We start from the raw sequence: 16,843 nt of genomic DNA, 5'->3' as shown, positions 1-16,843 counted from the left end.
ATCATGATTTAAAGCATTATTTAAGCATGTATCACAAATTTTCAAAAATTTGACAAATGTCCTTCAACAGTGTTGGTTTTCTTTGAAATTTTACGTGTTTTATTCTATGCATTAAAAATATTATTCTGTAGCCAAAGCAGTCTTGAGGGAAAAAAATGGAGTTGGAGGAATCAGACTCCCTGACTTCAGACTATACTACAAAGCTACAGTAATCAAGACAATATGGTACTGGCACAAAAACAGAAACATAGATCAATGGAACAAGATAGAAAGTCCAGAGATAAACCCACGTACCTATGGTCAACTAATCTATGACAAAGGAGGCAAGGATATACAATGGAGAAAAGACAGTCTCTTCAATAAGTGGTGCTGGGAAAACTGGACAGCTACATGTGAAAGAATGAAATTAGGACACTCCCTAACACCATACACAAAAATAAACTCAAAATGGATTCAAGACCTAAAGGTAAGACCGGACACTATAAAACTCTTAGAGGAAAACATAGGAAGAACACTCCTGGACTTAAATCACAGCAAGATCTTTTTTGATCCACCTCCAAGAGTACTGGAAATAAAAACAAAAATAAACAAGTGGGACCTAATGAAACTTAAAAGCTTTTGCACAGCAAAGGAAACCATAAACAAGACGAAAAGACAACCCTCAGAATGGGAGAAAATAGTTGCAAACGAATCAATGGACAAAGGATTAATCTCCAAAATATATAAACAGCTCATGCAGCTCAATATTAAAGAAACAAACAACCCAATTTAAAAATGGGCAGAAGACCTAAATAGACATTTCTCCAAAGAAGACATACAGATGGCCAAGAAGCACATGAAAAGCTGCTCAACATCACTAACTATTAGAGAAATGCAAATCAAAACTACAATGAGGTATCACCTCACACCAGTTAGAATGGGCTTCATCAGAAAATCTACGAACAACAAATGCTGGAGAGGGTGTGGAGAAAAGGGACCCCTCTTGCACTGTTGGTGGGAATGTAAATTGATACAGCCACTATGGAGAACAGTATGGAGGTTCCTTAAAAAATTAAAAATAGAATTACCATATGATCCAGCAATCCCACTACTGGGCATATACCCAGAGAAAAACATAATTCAAAAAGACATATGCGTCCCAATGTTCATTGCTGCACTATTTACAATAGGCAGGTCGTGGAAGCAACCTAAATGCCCATCGACGGACAAATGGATAAAGAAGATGTAGTACATATATACAATGGAATATTACTCAGCCATAAAAAGGAATGAAATTGAGTCATTTGTTGAGACGCGGATGGATCTAGAGACTGTCGTACAGAGTGAAGTCAGAAAGCGAAAAACAAATATCATATATTAATACATATATGTGGAACGTAGAAAAATGGTACAGATGAAATGGTTTGCAGGGCAGAAATTGAGACACAGATGTAGAGAACAAACGTATGGACACCAAGGGGGGAAAGCAGAGGTGGGTGGGGGTGGGGGTGTGCTGAATTGGGCGATTGGGATTGGCATGTATACACTGATGTGTATAAAATTGATGACTAATAAGAACCTGCTGTATAAAAATAAAATAAAATAAAATTTAAAAATTAAAAAAATATATATTCTGTAAAGGAACCCATAGACTTCACAAGACTGTCCAAAAGTTCATGGCACTAATAAGATTAAGAACCCATACATAAGGCCATACAATTAGAAATATTTTAATATGTGATGATATACAAATTGGTTTTGTTTATTTCATTTTGACTGAACTAAGACATAAATTCTACTAATCTATATTGCTCAAACTGGGCATTACACAGTTCTCAAGTAATTTCTCATAATATATACTCCATGAAAGGACTTCTTTTGGTTAAATTAGTAAATCAGCCTTTCACACTTGCATCATCAGAAGAACCTCAGTTGTTCTCTGCCACTTCACCTGTTCTTAGATACTTCACCTTACACAGAGCAGATCTGCATTGGGCTTTTAGGGACACCAGGGGAGATATAATTCCCATCTTCCTTCCTCTCCTACCAGACTCATGTGAGTTACTGATGCCTATTAATTCCTTTAGGAACTTAGGGTTCAGGATAGTCCCTTCAAATTTTTTCCATATCATAATTAGGGATAAGAATTAATAGTCATGTACTGTCTAGTGGGAGGACAGTTATTAACATTCAACAGAGGTATAAATGTCTAACAACAGGCCTTTTCCCAAAAGGAAGATTCTAACAGGAGAACTGCACAATTCAAAAGAAGTATCAAGCAGGGAGGAAGAAGAACACAGAAAGAAAAGAGGACCCCAAAGTCTCTCACACTTTTGCCCAGAGTCAGCCCTAAACTTTGATGATTCATTTAATTCTAATTATTCATCCTTCAAAACCAAGTTGAACCATGCCTGCCACTATGACACTGCCATCCCAAAAAGTCATTCTTCCTCTATGTTGCCACATTTAGCTCTTATCTCCATCACAACATTGATATCTTTATGTGACTCTCCCTTTGAAGATTAATGGTTATTTTTCAAGAATTTAGAATGGTTCCTGACAAATAAATCACTGAAGAATTAATCAGGAAATTAATTTTAATTTATTAAATTCTTAATAAAGAATTATTCTCTGATAAAATTGTTTTTCAGCAAGCGTTGATTTAGTGCTGTCATACCAGCAGTACTATGAGACATCTGGATGACCTAAACTTGTCATTTTAAGCCATCACTGTAGCTCAGAGATGAAGCTAAAGAAAAGATTAAAAGGTTAGGCGCAAATTTGTAACTTGAAGAAGCCTCAGAGTTCTCAAAACACAAAAGATGGAGATACCAATTTGCCCAGTGACTTGACTTAACCATGGCCACACACTCTGTCTAGAAGGCATAGCAAGGTCACTCTGAGCCTGATTCAGTTTCACAAGAGCAGCACACAGCAACTCCCCACATCACTTCTAACCCGCACCAACCACTACACAGAAGCAGGAGAGAAGCTCAAATCTTAACCGGTCCCTGACGAACATGACCAAACACTCCAAACACCCAAGCCTGCACTCGACCACTAACTGGTGGAATCCTGAGTGTTCATATATGGAAAGGATCTGGCAATCACCTGTTCTGACTTACCCACAAAGTAGGAATCGTCTCTACAATGTCTGGGGCAGATGGTCACCTACCTCTGCTTGAAAACATCTCTGGACAGAAGCCCCTTACCCTGTGAGGTGCCTACAAACCTCTGTTGGGCAACTGTTGAGATTAATGAGCAAACATATATAAAGCACATATCACTGGCACATAGTAGTTGCTCAATAAATGTTATTGACTTTATTATCATTATCAACTCCCAAATCCTTTTTATTTTGCTGACAATTTCTTCTTTAAGATATAAAACAATGTACAAGAGGGCAAAACAGTATTTCTAGTACACCTCAGTTTGTATAAAAGATAAAGAATAGACATAAGAATGTGATGGTGTGTGTGAGCATGTATGTGTGACCATGTTTACAAAGCTTCCTGAAGGAATCCCCAGCTACCACTGCAGATGATGCCCATTGTGAGAACCTGAATGTTTGTACCAAAGATGCATCCAATCCTCTAATGCCAGAAAGCTGCTGGGCTCTGACCCAAAGGGGGCTGAAAAGCCCTTCCCCCAGTCTTATGCTATACATTGTCACCTGGACCTTGAAGCAATATTGCTATATCCCAGAGTGCCATAAAATCCACCACTCATCTAAGCCATTCCAAGACATGGGGCAGGGAGTCATCTTCCCGTCTCTAACCTTTCCAAAGCTCAGCTGTGGACCACCTAAGGTACTTCGCCTCATCATCACCTATTATCACTGAACCCCACTTGGGAAAAATGAACACACACAAAATATTTCCACTAGCGTAAGTAACTGTTTCTGTATCTGTAGTAACAAATTCTCATGTGGGAAAAGAAATTATCTAAAAGGCACGATGTCTACAGAGATGCAGCTCTGGCTAGAATATAAACACCTTTCAACATTGTCACAGAGAGCAGTTCAGTTACTGAGAACTACAGCTCTTCAAACATACACTTTTCTAATTATGGGCTAAGCTCTGCAATTATAAAACCAACAACCCCATTCCTGTGGCTTCCTCAACAAGAGAACTTTTCTGCCAAAAGTATATTCAAGTCTCCAGCTCATGGAGATACACTTTGAATTGACAGGTTGGTTTTGCCCTCACCTTCTACCATTCCCATGCAGGTTTAAAAGGCCTAGAGGAGTGGGATAGGGAGGGTGGGAGGGAGGCTCAAGAGGGAGGGGATATGGGGATATATGTATGCATATGGCTGATTCACTTTGTTGTACAACAGAAACTAACACAACATTGTAAAGCAATTATACTCCAATAAAGATATTTTAAAAATAAAATAAAAGGCCTAAACTCTATGATCTAAGCGCCAAGTTTCAGTCAGAACTCAGATCCGATGTATTTATCTTCTCCTCCTCAGAAGTTTCTGCGAGAAGCTCACAACCAAGGAATTGGATCTTAGCTTGGCTATCCAGCCACTTAAAATTTATTCATTAGTTCATTAAATAAACATTTTGAATACCCTTCTTTGAGTGAACCATATATCCTTCCTAATTGTTTTTCCCTGGATATATTCTAATTTATGGAGTTCCCATATGAAATGTGAAGAATGATGCATAGTTCCCACCAATTCCATTAACATTCTGTTTTGCTTATTTTTCATTACCGTGAAAACTTTTCTGAATTTAAGATAGAAATCAGTGCAAAGGTGCCATGTGTCTAGGATGTTACTGTTGTGCAAGAGAAAAAGACTATACATCAGCACATGCTCATATAGACATGAAATGTCTCTGGAAGGACACACAGTTATTAGTTTCAGTGATGCCTCTGAAGACGGAAACTAGAGAGCTAAGTGACAGGTTAAAATCCTAGGTGGTCAGGCAAAAACAAAAGTTAAATACTGTTTCTGGTCTTGGAGTCTCAAGAAGCAAATGAAAAGCAAATACATGATTTTCATTGTATGCTCTTCTACTTTTTCATCCTTGAATTATGTTCATATATTGAGCATTCAAAAAATTATAAAGAGGGCTTCCCTGGTGGCGCAGTGGTTGAGAGTTCGCCTGCCAATGCAGGGAACACGGGTTTGTGCCCCGGTCCGGGAAGATCCCACATGCCGCAGAGTGGCTGGGCCCGTGAGCCATGGCCGCTGGGCCTGCGTGTCCGGAGGCTGCGCTCCCGCTCTGCAACGGGAGAGGCCACAACAGTGAGAGGCCCGCGTACCGCAAAAAAAAAAAAAAAAAAAAAAAAAAATTATAAACAAACATGGCACAACACTGGCATACTCTCAATAAATTTAGAATTAACTTTTGAATAAAACAATTCTGGGGCAGCTCCTCCTTGACATAGAGACTCTTCTCATACTTTCTATCAGTGACAAAGCCCTCAAGCCCTCAAGCTGGGAGATAGGTCTCCCAACCCACCTGAGAAATTGTCAGTTCCTCACTTATGGCAAATAAGTGAGTGTACTAGTTTCCTGTTGCCGCTGTAACAAATTACCACACACTTAACGGCTTAAAACAACACAAACGTATTATCTTACTACATAATATTGTATGTAAGAAGTCTGGCACAGATCTCACTGAGCTAAAATTAAAATGTGGCAGGGGTGCATTCCTTTCCAGAGGTTCTAGGGGAATAATCAATTTTTTTGTCTCTTCCAGCTTCTAGAAGGTGCCCATAATCCTAGGCATGTGGGCCCCTCCATCCATCCAAAGCCTACAATGGCTGGTCAAGTCTTTCTCAAATTTCATGATTCTAACACTGACTGGTCTTCTGACTCCCAGTTCCTCTTTTAAGAACCCTGTGACTGCCTTGGGCACACCTGAACAATTGAGGATAATCTCTCAATTTTATGGTCAGCTGATTAATTCTGCTTTTCTGTGTAACATAACAAGTCCACAAGCTCCAGAGATTGGGACGTAGACATCTTTGGGTAGCCATTATTCTGCCTTCCATAGTAAATAGATATATACATACCTACAATTTCTGAAGAGACAGAACCTCCTCCATGGGATAGCTTTTTACGTTATAAAACACAACATTCAAAATCTTTGTCTGAAATAGATACTTCTGGATTCCTTTGGCACTGTTAAGAGCCACTCCAAGATATATGGTGGGGTATTTAAGACAGTCTGTTAATATAAACTCTGCAGCCTGACTTCCAATTCGAAATCCCAGATCCATCACTCATCATGTGTGACTTATGCCTCAGTCTCCTCATTTGTAGAATGAAGATAGTATTAGTACCTATATCATAGGGTTGTTGTGAGGCCTAAATAAGTTACTACCATTTGGAACAGTGCCAGCACGTAATGAGTACTCAATGCATACTGCCTGATTTGACTTGATTCCCACCTGTATGACAGAGAGTGCTCACAAAGGAATCGCTCCCAGGACACAGAAATGGTCAGCCCCAAGGCAACATCATGCTTCTGACCTAAGAGCCTTGAGAAAAAAATATTGACAATTTTTAAAAACCCACATTGATATATTTGGTTTTTTCCTTTTGATTTTACCAGACTGAAAGTTAAAACACCAGCCTGTCCAATTCAATCCTAAGAACCTAGTAATCCTACTGGTTTTCTGCTATAGGTCATAAGGATTAAGCCAGACAGTCTTCGCCCTCAAGGAAATTGCCACATAATGGGTAGATAGTACAAACAGAGAGGAAACATTAAGTAAACAAACTGAACAAAAATATTAATTTCTAGAGCCCCAGACAGCTTGGATCTAACAAAGCAAAGGGAGCAACTCTGCATTTTAGCCTATTTGCCTCCAGTGTCCTGAGTCTAGAAGTTCTGCATAGCAACTCTCATTGCTGACACAAAGGAAACTGGATGAAAAAGTGTCATTAAAAGCATCTACTCTAGCACTGTAGTTACACAATTGGATCAAGCCACATTTCATTAATCTTTTGGTAAATCTTTCCACTAGTTTCTAGGGATTGTTTCTAGGAAAGAGCTAAAAAGAAAAGCTAATTTATCTCCCTAGATTTATTATGCTAAAGGATTATCCAATACACAAACTCAGAGACAATCACAGGAGCACATGGTATCTTAGTTCAACAACTAAGCATTATTCAAAACATAAAGATTGCACTGGAAATCCTTTGGATTTTCACTGTTGGAACTTGGTAAAAGGCTATCCACATTCCTATGAAATTACTGCCAAACTAGAATCACTAAATCTACCTCTATTTAGTCTCCTTTCAAGTATTTTGGCAGCCACTCTATCATATAATTTAAAGCACTTAGGAAACTAACAATACCTGAATGTCAGCACCAGGGCGCAGGAGTGAAAACTTGATGTTCTATACTTTATCATGACTGTCAATTTTATATTATACAGTAATTTCTCTCAATGTAGTAAGCTGTGTAGTTAATGCACTAAGGAGAAATTAAATACTGTCTGCCAAGTATTCCATCACAATCTGATTAAATCCAGTCTCCAGTAATTCCGTAATTTTCATTACACCTGTGAAAACGTTCTGGGTTAGCAGTCTCCTATTTTGTTTTCTCCAAGCAGCTGAAATTTCCTTTAATGTGGATAATATAGCCGGACTATGAAACAAAAGATTTAATAATATTTGTCTATAACTCTCATTTAGAAATATCAAACTTATAAAGCATATTAATTGGCAAAGTCATATTTATTAGAATTTATGTTATATCAGATTATAAGCAACTTTAAGTGAAAAACATATTTTTCCTCTTTGCTCAGATATTGTCCAACACTCTTGGTCCAGTGAAGAGAAAAGCAAAGATTTATTTTTAAAAAATTAGCCGTAAGATTTAGATTCAGAGATCTGAGAAGTGTCTTAGAGATCACGTGTTTCACCCTTCATTAAACTAAGCCTTGAATAAATTTAAAAAAAAAAGAGAGAGAGAAAAGCAAAGATTTATCAAAGAGACTGAGTGTAAACCAAATAAGATACTATCTACAGCAAAAGTCCTCATTTTGACTAGCTTTTATTTGGATCACTTTATTTGGTCAAAGTGATTTTTTTATAAGGTTTTCAAAAATGCCTGAATTTATTCTTTCATTCAAAGAAATATTAAACATCACCCACTAAGTGTCAGGCACTGTTCTAGGAACTCCGGATACACAGCTAAGGGCCATGGCCAAAGAAATGCATCACCAGGATTCCAAATATTGGGCAACAAATAAAGTGAGTACTTGAGAGTAGCTGAAATGGCTGTTGGAAAAGAAGTGCCATATTTCAGGAGTAGGGTCCAACCAACTAACTTTTTAAAAGACAGTGAGAGGGGCTTCCCTGGTGGCGCAGTGGTTGAGAGTCCGCCTGCCGATGCAGGGGACGCAGGTTCATGCCCCGGTCCGGGAAAATCCCACATACTGCGGAGCGGCTGGGCCCATAAGCCATGGCTGCTGAGCCTGCACGTCCAGAGCCTGTGCTCCGCAACGGGAGAGGCCACAACAGTGAGAGGCCCGCGTACCACAAAAAAAAAAAGACAGTGAGGGCTTGAAGATCCGGTATTAAAAATAACTGGACATGAATAAAAATTTGGAAGATAAGACAAAGATACAAAAAACATAAGACAGGCCCAAGAAGAAAACTGAGAGAAAGTAGTCAGCAAATACAAAAAATAAAAACAGAATGATTGGGCACAAAGACACTCGTACTAGAAATATCTAGTGTGACCAAGAATCTTCGAAGAAGTAAATCTGATGACTTTGAGTGTGTCAGTTTCGTCTGACTGTGTTTATAAAACAGAAAAGGATGATGAATTTGGGATTGTTTCCCCTCATATTCCAATCAATAGAAACTTCCTTTTCACAATGAGACTTTAAACAATTAGGGAAACCTTTTGGTTTCCAGTTAATGGGTTTAATAGTGATTGCCATTTCAGGAAAAGCACTTCATCCAATTGTAGGCATGCCAAAGGTGGAAGAGAGGGGGGCAGAAGAAGCATAAACTATAATAAAGGCCCTCACAGCTGGCTTTGAGTCACTGAGAAAATAATATCTTTCCTCTAATAATCCCTTAAAGACTTGGGTTTGCTTTCATTCGGGATGAGAATGTGCTGGACCAAGGACAACTGTTGTTTTAGCACTTGAACACTGATGTTCTATTTACTGTGCCGGTGCCAGGCATTCCTGAGTAATATGTAAGCATCCTTGAGAAAATATACATAGAGTAGAGGTTCAAATATTTAGACACCGGTTTTCTGGTTAATGCCATATCCAAACCTCCCACATTTTTTCTTCTAGCTCATCATCCTTGGGCCTCTGAATATTTTCCTATTCCTTTGCTCTTCACCAGACAGCAAAGTTGGGCAGAGAAAGGGCAAATACCCTGGGTCACCAACCCTCTGGCCACAGATATCTTCAGCACCATGAGTAATCTTTTAGTTTGGGGCCTGATTTTCCAAAATTCACCCTCACATTTGCCTCCACCAGTGATATATTATTTTAAATATATTGAAACATGTTCTTGCTTTACGTAGTCATCAATCTTTCAACTGACCTACGAATGTCAATATATCAAAATTTGCTACAAATACAGATGTTAATATGATATAGGAGGATGATAATTAAGCTTGGATAACTTTATCAGTGAAAGATAATTGACATTGAACTAGTAAGGCACATTTAGGTGTTAGGTATTTGCTAAATTAATTTCCTGTTTAGTTTCTTGTTAAGAATATTCAAGTGTCTTCTGTACTGATGTTTTATTAGATTATGTGTGAACAGATTGTCCTTTTAGTTATAGTGTAAGAGCTTCTTTAGTTTAAAATCAAAAATCCTGAAAAGCAAACTGTAATACACAAATCCCTTTTAGGATAGTCTGTCAATTAGGAATAGTTTTAGCCACAAGTAACAGAAAACCTGACTAGCAGGCTTAAGCCACAGGAACATTACTTAACAAAAAGACCAGAGAGAAGCCATCCCAAGATTGAATCAATGGCTTAATAATGCCATCAAGGATGCAGGCTCCTTCAAAATTTCTGCTCAGCCATCCTCAGTATGTACTTAATATTTTCCCTTCAGGTCAAAGATAATTATCAAAGCTCCAAACACCCTGTCCTCACACAATAGTAGGACTTTTCCAACATATTACATACCCTTATTTTCCAAAACAGGATCACATGCCCATCCAGACAAGTCACTGACAAGAAGCAATAAGATTGTCATAATTGTTTTACACAAAATGTAACTTTCACCCAGGGGCTGGGTACCTTGGCATGGAAGGTAAGCACCCAACAGGGCTGGCCACATGTGTGGCCCCTCTGAAGCCAGGCATGTAATGGACGGCCTACTATGTAACTAAATGGTGACATTGTGAGTCTTGAAAACAAGAATCAAAGCTGAAGAGAAAAGATTATTAACGGCTTTGGCATTTGAGTGTCCCCTTGGATTTAACTCCAAGTCAACAGGTCCTCTCCTGCATGAAGAAACCCCACCTCTGACGTCAATAATAAGAAACAAATACCACTGTCCACTATGCCCTTCTGAGATTTGGCAAGGATAAGAGGGGAGGCAAGAAGACAAAAAAAAGGAGAACAATTTCATTTTTGCCCTTGGGAACTGCAAAAATCTATGTCTTAGGTCTAAGAATTTCATAGTGAACCCCAGATGATGTTTTCTTCTATTCAGCTCTCACTTGTAGCATACTCGATGGCCAATGGGTTTCTGCCCTGTACTCTATATCCCACAGTGACTGTCCTGGGAAGTCTTCAAGAGCGCTGAAGCAAAGGCTACAAGAGCTCAGAACACTACTTCAACTCCAAGATCAAAGAGCTTAGGCACAACATTCTCCATAACCTCACCACCGTCAGTCATCTTTGTGACATAATGTCTCTTTTTAAATAGGGAGCAAGGAGTCAAATGTCTGGGTTAAACAATGGTTCTTACTAACTACACACACATTGCAAACTAATTCAAAATCTGCTTTAGAGCATAAATCTGGCAATTTGGCCTATCAAGAAAGAGCTTTCCAGATTTACAGTCAGAAATGTACTAAAAAGAAGGAAAACAAAATATGAAATTGAAACTATAATCAGCTTAAGTGGAAACAATACTATCTGCTTGTGATTGCTATTCCCATCATCAGTTGAATTAGCAAAAATGCCGGACTGCATGACACCAAGCTAAAGGCTTTCAAATGCCCATGGACTGATGTTCAGCAAAGCTGCATAGTCATTCACGGAGCTGGCCAGCAGTGACCCTTTAGGAAAGTTGCTTAAACTGTGAGTCTCAGTTTCTTTATTTACAAAATTATGAAAGCAAAGTCTGTGCTGCAGGGTTGTAATGGGACCCAGTCAAATAAAATAAAAGGTGCTCATTTATTACCATATTGATAAATCAGGTTAAGTTCTTCTTAGGAACATCTTAATTATGTGGGGCACGAAATAAAATAAATGTATTGGGAATGAAAAGCCAAGGGAAAGGTCTTCATAGGATATATTTTTGCACCAATGTAGTGGTTTTTATCCAGATTGTCATAGTATCCCGTAAGATATGCTAACTAGAAATTCTGGACATTTCATGTATTTGGAGAAACTGAAGATGAAATGACATGAAATCCCAGTGCAAGTCTATAAGCCAAATGTGGTTAGAAAATTTTTGACATTAATACTGATATTCAAAATAAATCTCTGAAATTGAAGCAAATGCTTAGATGAAACAGGAGTTTAAATATTAAACCAACTGGCATTTCATACTCTTGTCCTTTTCATGGTATGTTAACCGGGGACATAATTGGTACATTGTGGAGAAAACTCTGAATAAATACCTCTTCCCATATTCTAGGTCTTTCTTTCTTTCTGTCTTTATCTCAGTTTCTGTCTCTGTAACACACACACACACACACGCACACACGCACACACACGCACACACACACACACGCACACACACACAGGCCTGGGCTACTGATCCAGGCATTGATTTAGAGACGTGGAGCCTAGAGGCTAGATCATGCTGAAAGAGGTACGTTCCAAAGCAATCCATTGACCGTTGTCTCTCCACGGTTAAAGCCCCTTCTGTGCATGTGTATGTGTGTGAGCCATTTGCTCTCAATTTCACACTTCTTTTCTCCTTAAGTGCTACCCTTGGTGTTTATTTTAGTCTGTAAGAGACAGGTAGGTGGGGAGGGAAGATAATTTCCAATGTAATCATGCTAGTCCCTTGTACCTATAGGTTCTACTGTCAGTGTCACCACTGCTGAACACATTATCTGGTTTATTTCTCTGGTTGGTAATTTACATACCATTTTCTTCCTGTCACTCTTCTCAAAACTGGCAGATTTTCTCCAAGCAACTATTTCATTTTTTATTATCTGCAAAGGTGGAACTTAACCGATACTTCAGAATCAAACTTTTATTTTCTTTCACGTTTAATGGTAAGCCAGCTATGCTTCTATTCGGGGGACATTTTTTCAATTCTCTGCTTTTTTCTTGATTAAAGGCATGATTTCTTTAATGAAATTCATTTTGTAATCTTAATTCTTAAACACTATGTGTCCATGTGGGAAACCTCTTCCTCCCTTGTAGACTCCAAATTCGTTCTTTTATAAGCATGCACCCTTTCGCTACGTAGGGTAGTTCGGTGCCAAAATCGACAGTGCAGAGATGAAAAATAATTGGAGAGAACGTTATCTACATTTTCTTAGGCTCCTAGAACTTTATATTGAGAAGGGGCACTACAGTTTAACTGTTTTGTAAAACACTTCCCCTTTCTGTTCTTCCTGTCACACCAGCCAAATCTATAACATGTTGTGGTAAATGAGGAAATGCAATAGATACATTCACAGAGTAGTTAAGGTAATGTAAGTCATCCACAAAGGACAACTGACCTTTTCCATGCTCGATCCTGCATTATAGAAGGTTCTGCTGTTCTAAATAGTCACACGCTTCAAGGGGTGTATTTCCAATGGGAAGAAATATGAAGAGGAGAAAATGGAAATTTTTCCTCCTTTTTTTTTTTTCATTTGGAGAAAATAAGGAAGTGGAGGAGTTGTCAATAGACTGTATCTCCTTAGGCACATCTTTTTAAAGATAGTGGGATTGGGGCTTCCCTGGTGGCGCAGTGGTTGAGAGTCCGCCTGCAGATGCAGGGAACACGGGTTCGTACCCCGGTCTGGGAAGATCCCACATGACGCGGAGCGGCTGCGCCCGTGAGCCATGGCCGCTGAGCCTGCGCGTCCGGAGCCTGTGCTCCGCAACGGGAGAGGCCACAACAGTGAGAGGCCCGCGTACCGCAAAAAAAAAAAAAAATAGAACCTTGGTCTCAGACCCACTTCTCAAGTCCCTGCCTTTAGTTCTACGAGGAGACTTTTCAATTCATTCCACAAACCTGTATCAAGCACCTATTCTGTGTCAGGCCCTGAGCTGGGTATTTGGGAAGAGTAAAACATAGTCATGTCTCTAACAAGCTCCCAGTTTGGAAGGAGAACAAACACATGGACTAATAATGAAAATACAAGGTGCTGAGAAGCATAATAGAGATCAGTAAAGTGTTTGGGGCTCATAGAAGGGATAAGACCAGTTATTCCAGTTGAAGGTCAGGGAAGGCATCCCAGAGGCAGCGGCATGTTACAGAGAATAAAGACCTCTGCAAAAGCTGTGCAGGCAAGTCCTAGCTCTCCCTCCTAGTTTCCCCAGATTAATTCCAAAGACAGCAGCCTAACAGCATACAGTATCTCTTTAGGATGAATCATGAGAGTGCTTGGCAACTGGCAGCCCTAATAGCATCTCTAAGGAAAGCCATTAACTAGCAATTTTTCCTTATTATTTCACTCATCCACATAATTAAATATTCTTAACATACTTATTTCATAGTATTTCATGAAGAATGATAACACTGTGTTACTGTATACTAATGATACTATAATTATCCACCAGTTGCACATGTTTTGATGTGTTCTTTCAAAAAAATTATTCTAAAATACAAGTTTAATGTGAGGTTAAGACTGCACTAAGCCATTTCCTCTAAGACGCTACTGCTTGCCTTTATTTCACAGTGGGGAAATGACGTGAAAGGCTTGCCTTAGATTCTTCTGGCTTTTGAGGAAGCTATAAATGTTTATATGAATTTATTAAAAATCTCACTGATCCTTCAAAAATCACTCCTAAGGGATTTTTGTCAGTTTTCCTATTTTGCTGTAAAATATATGATTATTGTCATTGTGCTATCTTTTTTACACTATATAAATACGCACACACATAAAGCACATATATACATGCATACATATGTATAAATCTTTTGTATGTATTAATATTTTATATGTATAAACACATATACATATATAGTTCTAGGTATAATGTATATACCTATATATACAATAAAGAGCTCTTTAACCTTGCCTCAAATCCCGTCTCTATGTTACGAATATCAAAAGTTATTTTTCCCCAATCCCTTTCATAAAGTCTTTATGTGCCAAGATAAAAATGTTCAATTCTATGAGATAATGCCATTTGCAGCAACATGGATGGACCTGGAGATTATCATACTAAGTGAAGTAAGTCAGACAGAGAAAGACATATATATGATATCGCTTATATGTGGAATCTAAAAAAGGATGATACAAATGAACTTATTTACAAAACAGAAACAGACACATATTTAGAGAATGAATTTATGGTTACCCAGGGGGAAGGGAGGGGGGGAAGGATAGATTGGGAGTTTGGGATTGACATGTACGCACTGTTATGTTTAAAACAGATAACCAACAAGGACCTACTGTATAGCACAGGGAACGCTGCTCAATATTCTTTAATAACCTAAATGGGAAAAAGAATTTGAAAAAGAATAAATACATGTCTATGTATAACTGAATCACTTTGCTGTACACCTGAATCTAACACAACATTGTTAATCAACTATGTTCCAATAAAAAATAATTTTAAAAAAATGTTCAATTCTAGATATGGTTTCCTCAGAGTAACGTGTTATGAGGCAGCATCCTGACTCTCTATTACAGCACCTCATGTATGTGATTTTAAACTCATTTTCCTAAAAGTGAGTAGGAGTCCATTCATTTCATTTACTTTCACTGTCATTTTATGCAGTTTGGGGCTGTGTTGGAATCTAGTTCAGAGTGGCTGAGCAAGACTCACAACAAAACAAACTGCCCCCAGCTGGTAATTATTCACACAGCTTGGTCCCTTCTAACATCTCATATGAGCGCTTCCTTTGTTTTTGTTTTTGCAGTACGCGGGCCTCTCACTGCTGCGGCCTCTCACTGCTGCGGCCTCTCCCGCCGCGGAGCACAGGCTCCGGACGCGTAGGCTCAGCGGCCATGGCCCACGGGCCCAGCCACTCCACGATACGCGGGATCCTCCCGGACCGGGCACGAGCCCGCGCCCCCTGCATCGGCAGGTGGACTCCCAACCACTGCGCCACCAGGGAAGCCCTGAGCGCTTCCTTTGAAAGTTACAGCCTACTGAGGTGGATTAAAACCAGTCCTAGGTGTACTCAGTGTTTCAAGAGATGACTTAATATTTCACATAATAGTATCTCCCTTGTTTGGGATTGACATGTACACACTGCTATATTTAAAATAAAATGCCTCTCCGTGAAAAAAAGTATCTCCCTTAAATATAGCATTCTTATTTTCAATGCATGTTTATAACTAACATCTTATTTATGCCCACAAATTTTACATGATAAGTGGTGAAGGAATTTAGGATAAATTAAAGGACCCCCTAAAAGTTGGGAGATGGGGAATTCCCTGGTGGTCCAGTGTTTAGGACGCCACACTTTCACTGTCGAGGGCTCAGGTTCGATCCCTGGCCAGGGAACTAAGATCCCTGGCCGGGGAACTAAGTCAAGTGGCTCAGCCAAAAAAAAGTCAGGAGATGAGCTTTAGTAGCTGTACTAAAAGCTGTGTTATAATAATTATTGAACCATAAGTTGATTACATTAGAAGGGAAGCAAAGCCAAGGATTTGCCTTAGGTGACAGTCCTTCATGGAACTGAGACCACAGCCTCTGTGATTCCTTGCTCAAGATATACTGCCAGTGTCCTTTTCAAATATATACCTGGTACACAAAATTACAATTCCAGGTGCTGAGTCAAATGTATGTGGTAACTTCTAGTTCACAAATACTATAAGACAGTTAACTTCACACTTCTCTTAAGCTGGCTTTGGGCTCAAGCAAGCTGGCCAAGATTGTGCCAAGAACTTTCTGTTGGGATTCCTTTTTCTTTTTCTTTTCTTTTCTTTTTTAAATAAATTTATTTATTTATTTATTTTTGGCTGCATTGGGTCTTTGTTGCTGCGCACTGGCTTTCTCTAGTTGTGGCGAGCAGGGGCTACTCTTTGCTGCGGTGCACAGGCTTCCATTGCGGTGGCTTCTCTCGTTGTGGAGCACAGGCTCTAGGTGTGCAGGCTCAGTAGTCGTGGCTCGCGGGCTGTAGAGCACAGGCTCAATAGCTGTGGCGCACAGGCTTAGTTGCTCCGCGACATGTGGGATCTTCCCCGACCAGGGCTCTAACCCGTGTTGCCTGCATTGGCAGGCGGATTCTTAACCACTGCACCACCAGGGAAGTACGGGATTTTTTTTTTCTTTTGTTTTGTACACAATTATTTTTTTTGTACTTTTTTTTTGGCCCATGCCACACATTTCGAACCTGTGCCCTCGGCAGTGAAAGCGAGGAGTCCTAAGCACTGGACCACCAGGGAAGTCCCTGTACACAATTATTATTAAGGCCAATGCAGAAGTATTTATCCAAAGAACTCATTTATCTGTGCAGTAGCTTAACAGAAATTAGGCTGCATCATTCTTTAAATACCTCATTACTCAGAGTTGCTGATACTCCTATGTCATTAACTGTAAACCACCTGAGAT

At 39.3% G+C, this 16,843-nt stretch overlaps 1 non-coding gene across 1 annotated transcript; it reads left to right on the top strand.

Moving 5' to 3' along the window:
• Positions 1-15,720: 15,720 nt before the first annotated feature.
• On the top strand, positions 15,721-15,793 carry TRNAE-UUC (transfer RNA glutamic acid (anticodon UUC)). The gene has a single exon. It is a non-coding gene; the product is annotated as a tRNA-Glu (tRNA).
• Positions 15,794-16,843: the final 1,050 nt, after the last annotated feature.

Source organism: Aethalodelphis obliquidens, unplaced genomic scaffold, assembly GCF_003676395.1.
Source record: "Aethalodelphis obliquidens isolate GAN/ISIS:26980383/991018 unplaced genomic scaffold, ASM367639v1 scaffold4, whole genome shotgun sequence".
Classification (NCBI taxonomy): Eukaryota; Metazoa; Chordata; class Mammalia; order Artiodactyla; family Delphinidae; genus Aethalodelphis; species Aethalodelphis obliquidens.
Note: the sequence above shows the minus strand (reverse complement) of the source record. Positions and strands in the feature narration are given on the sequence as shown.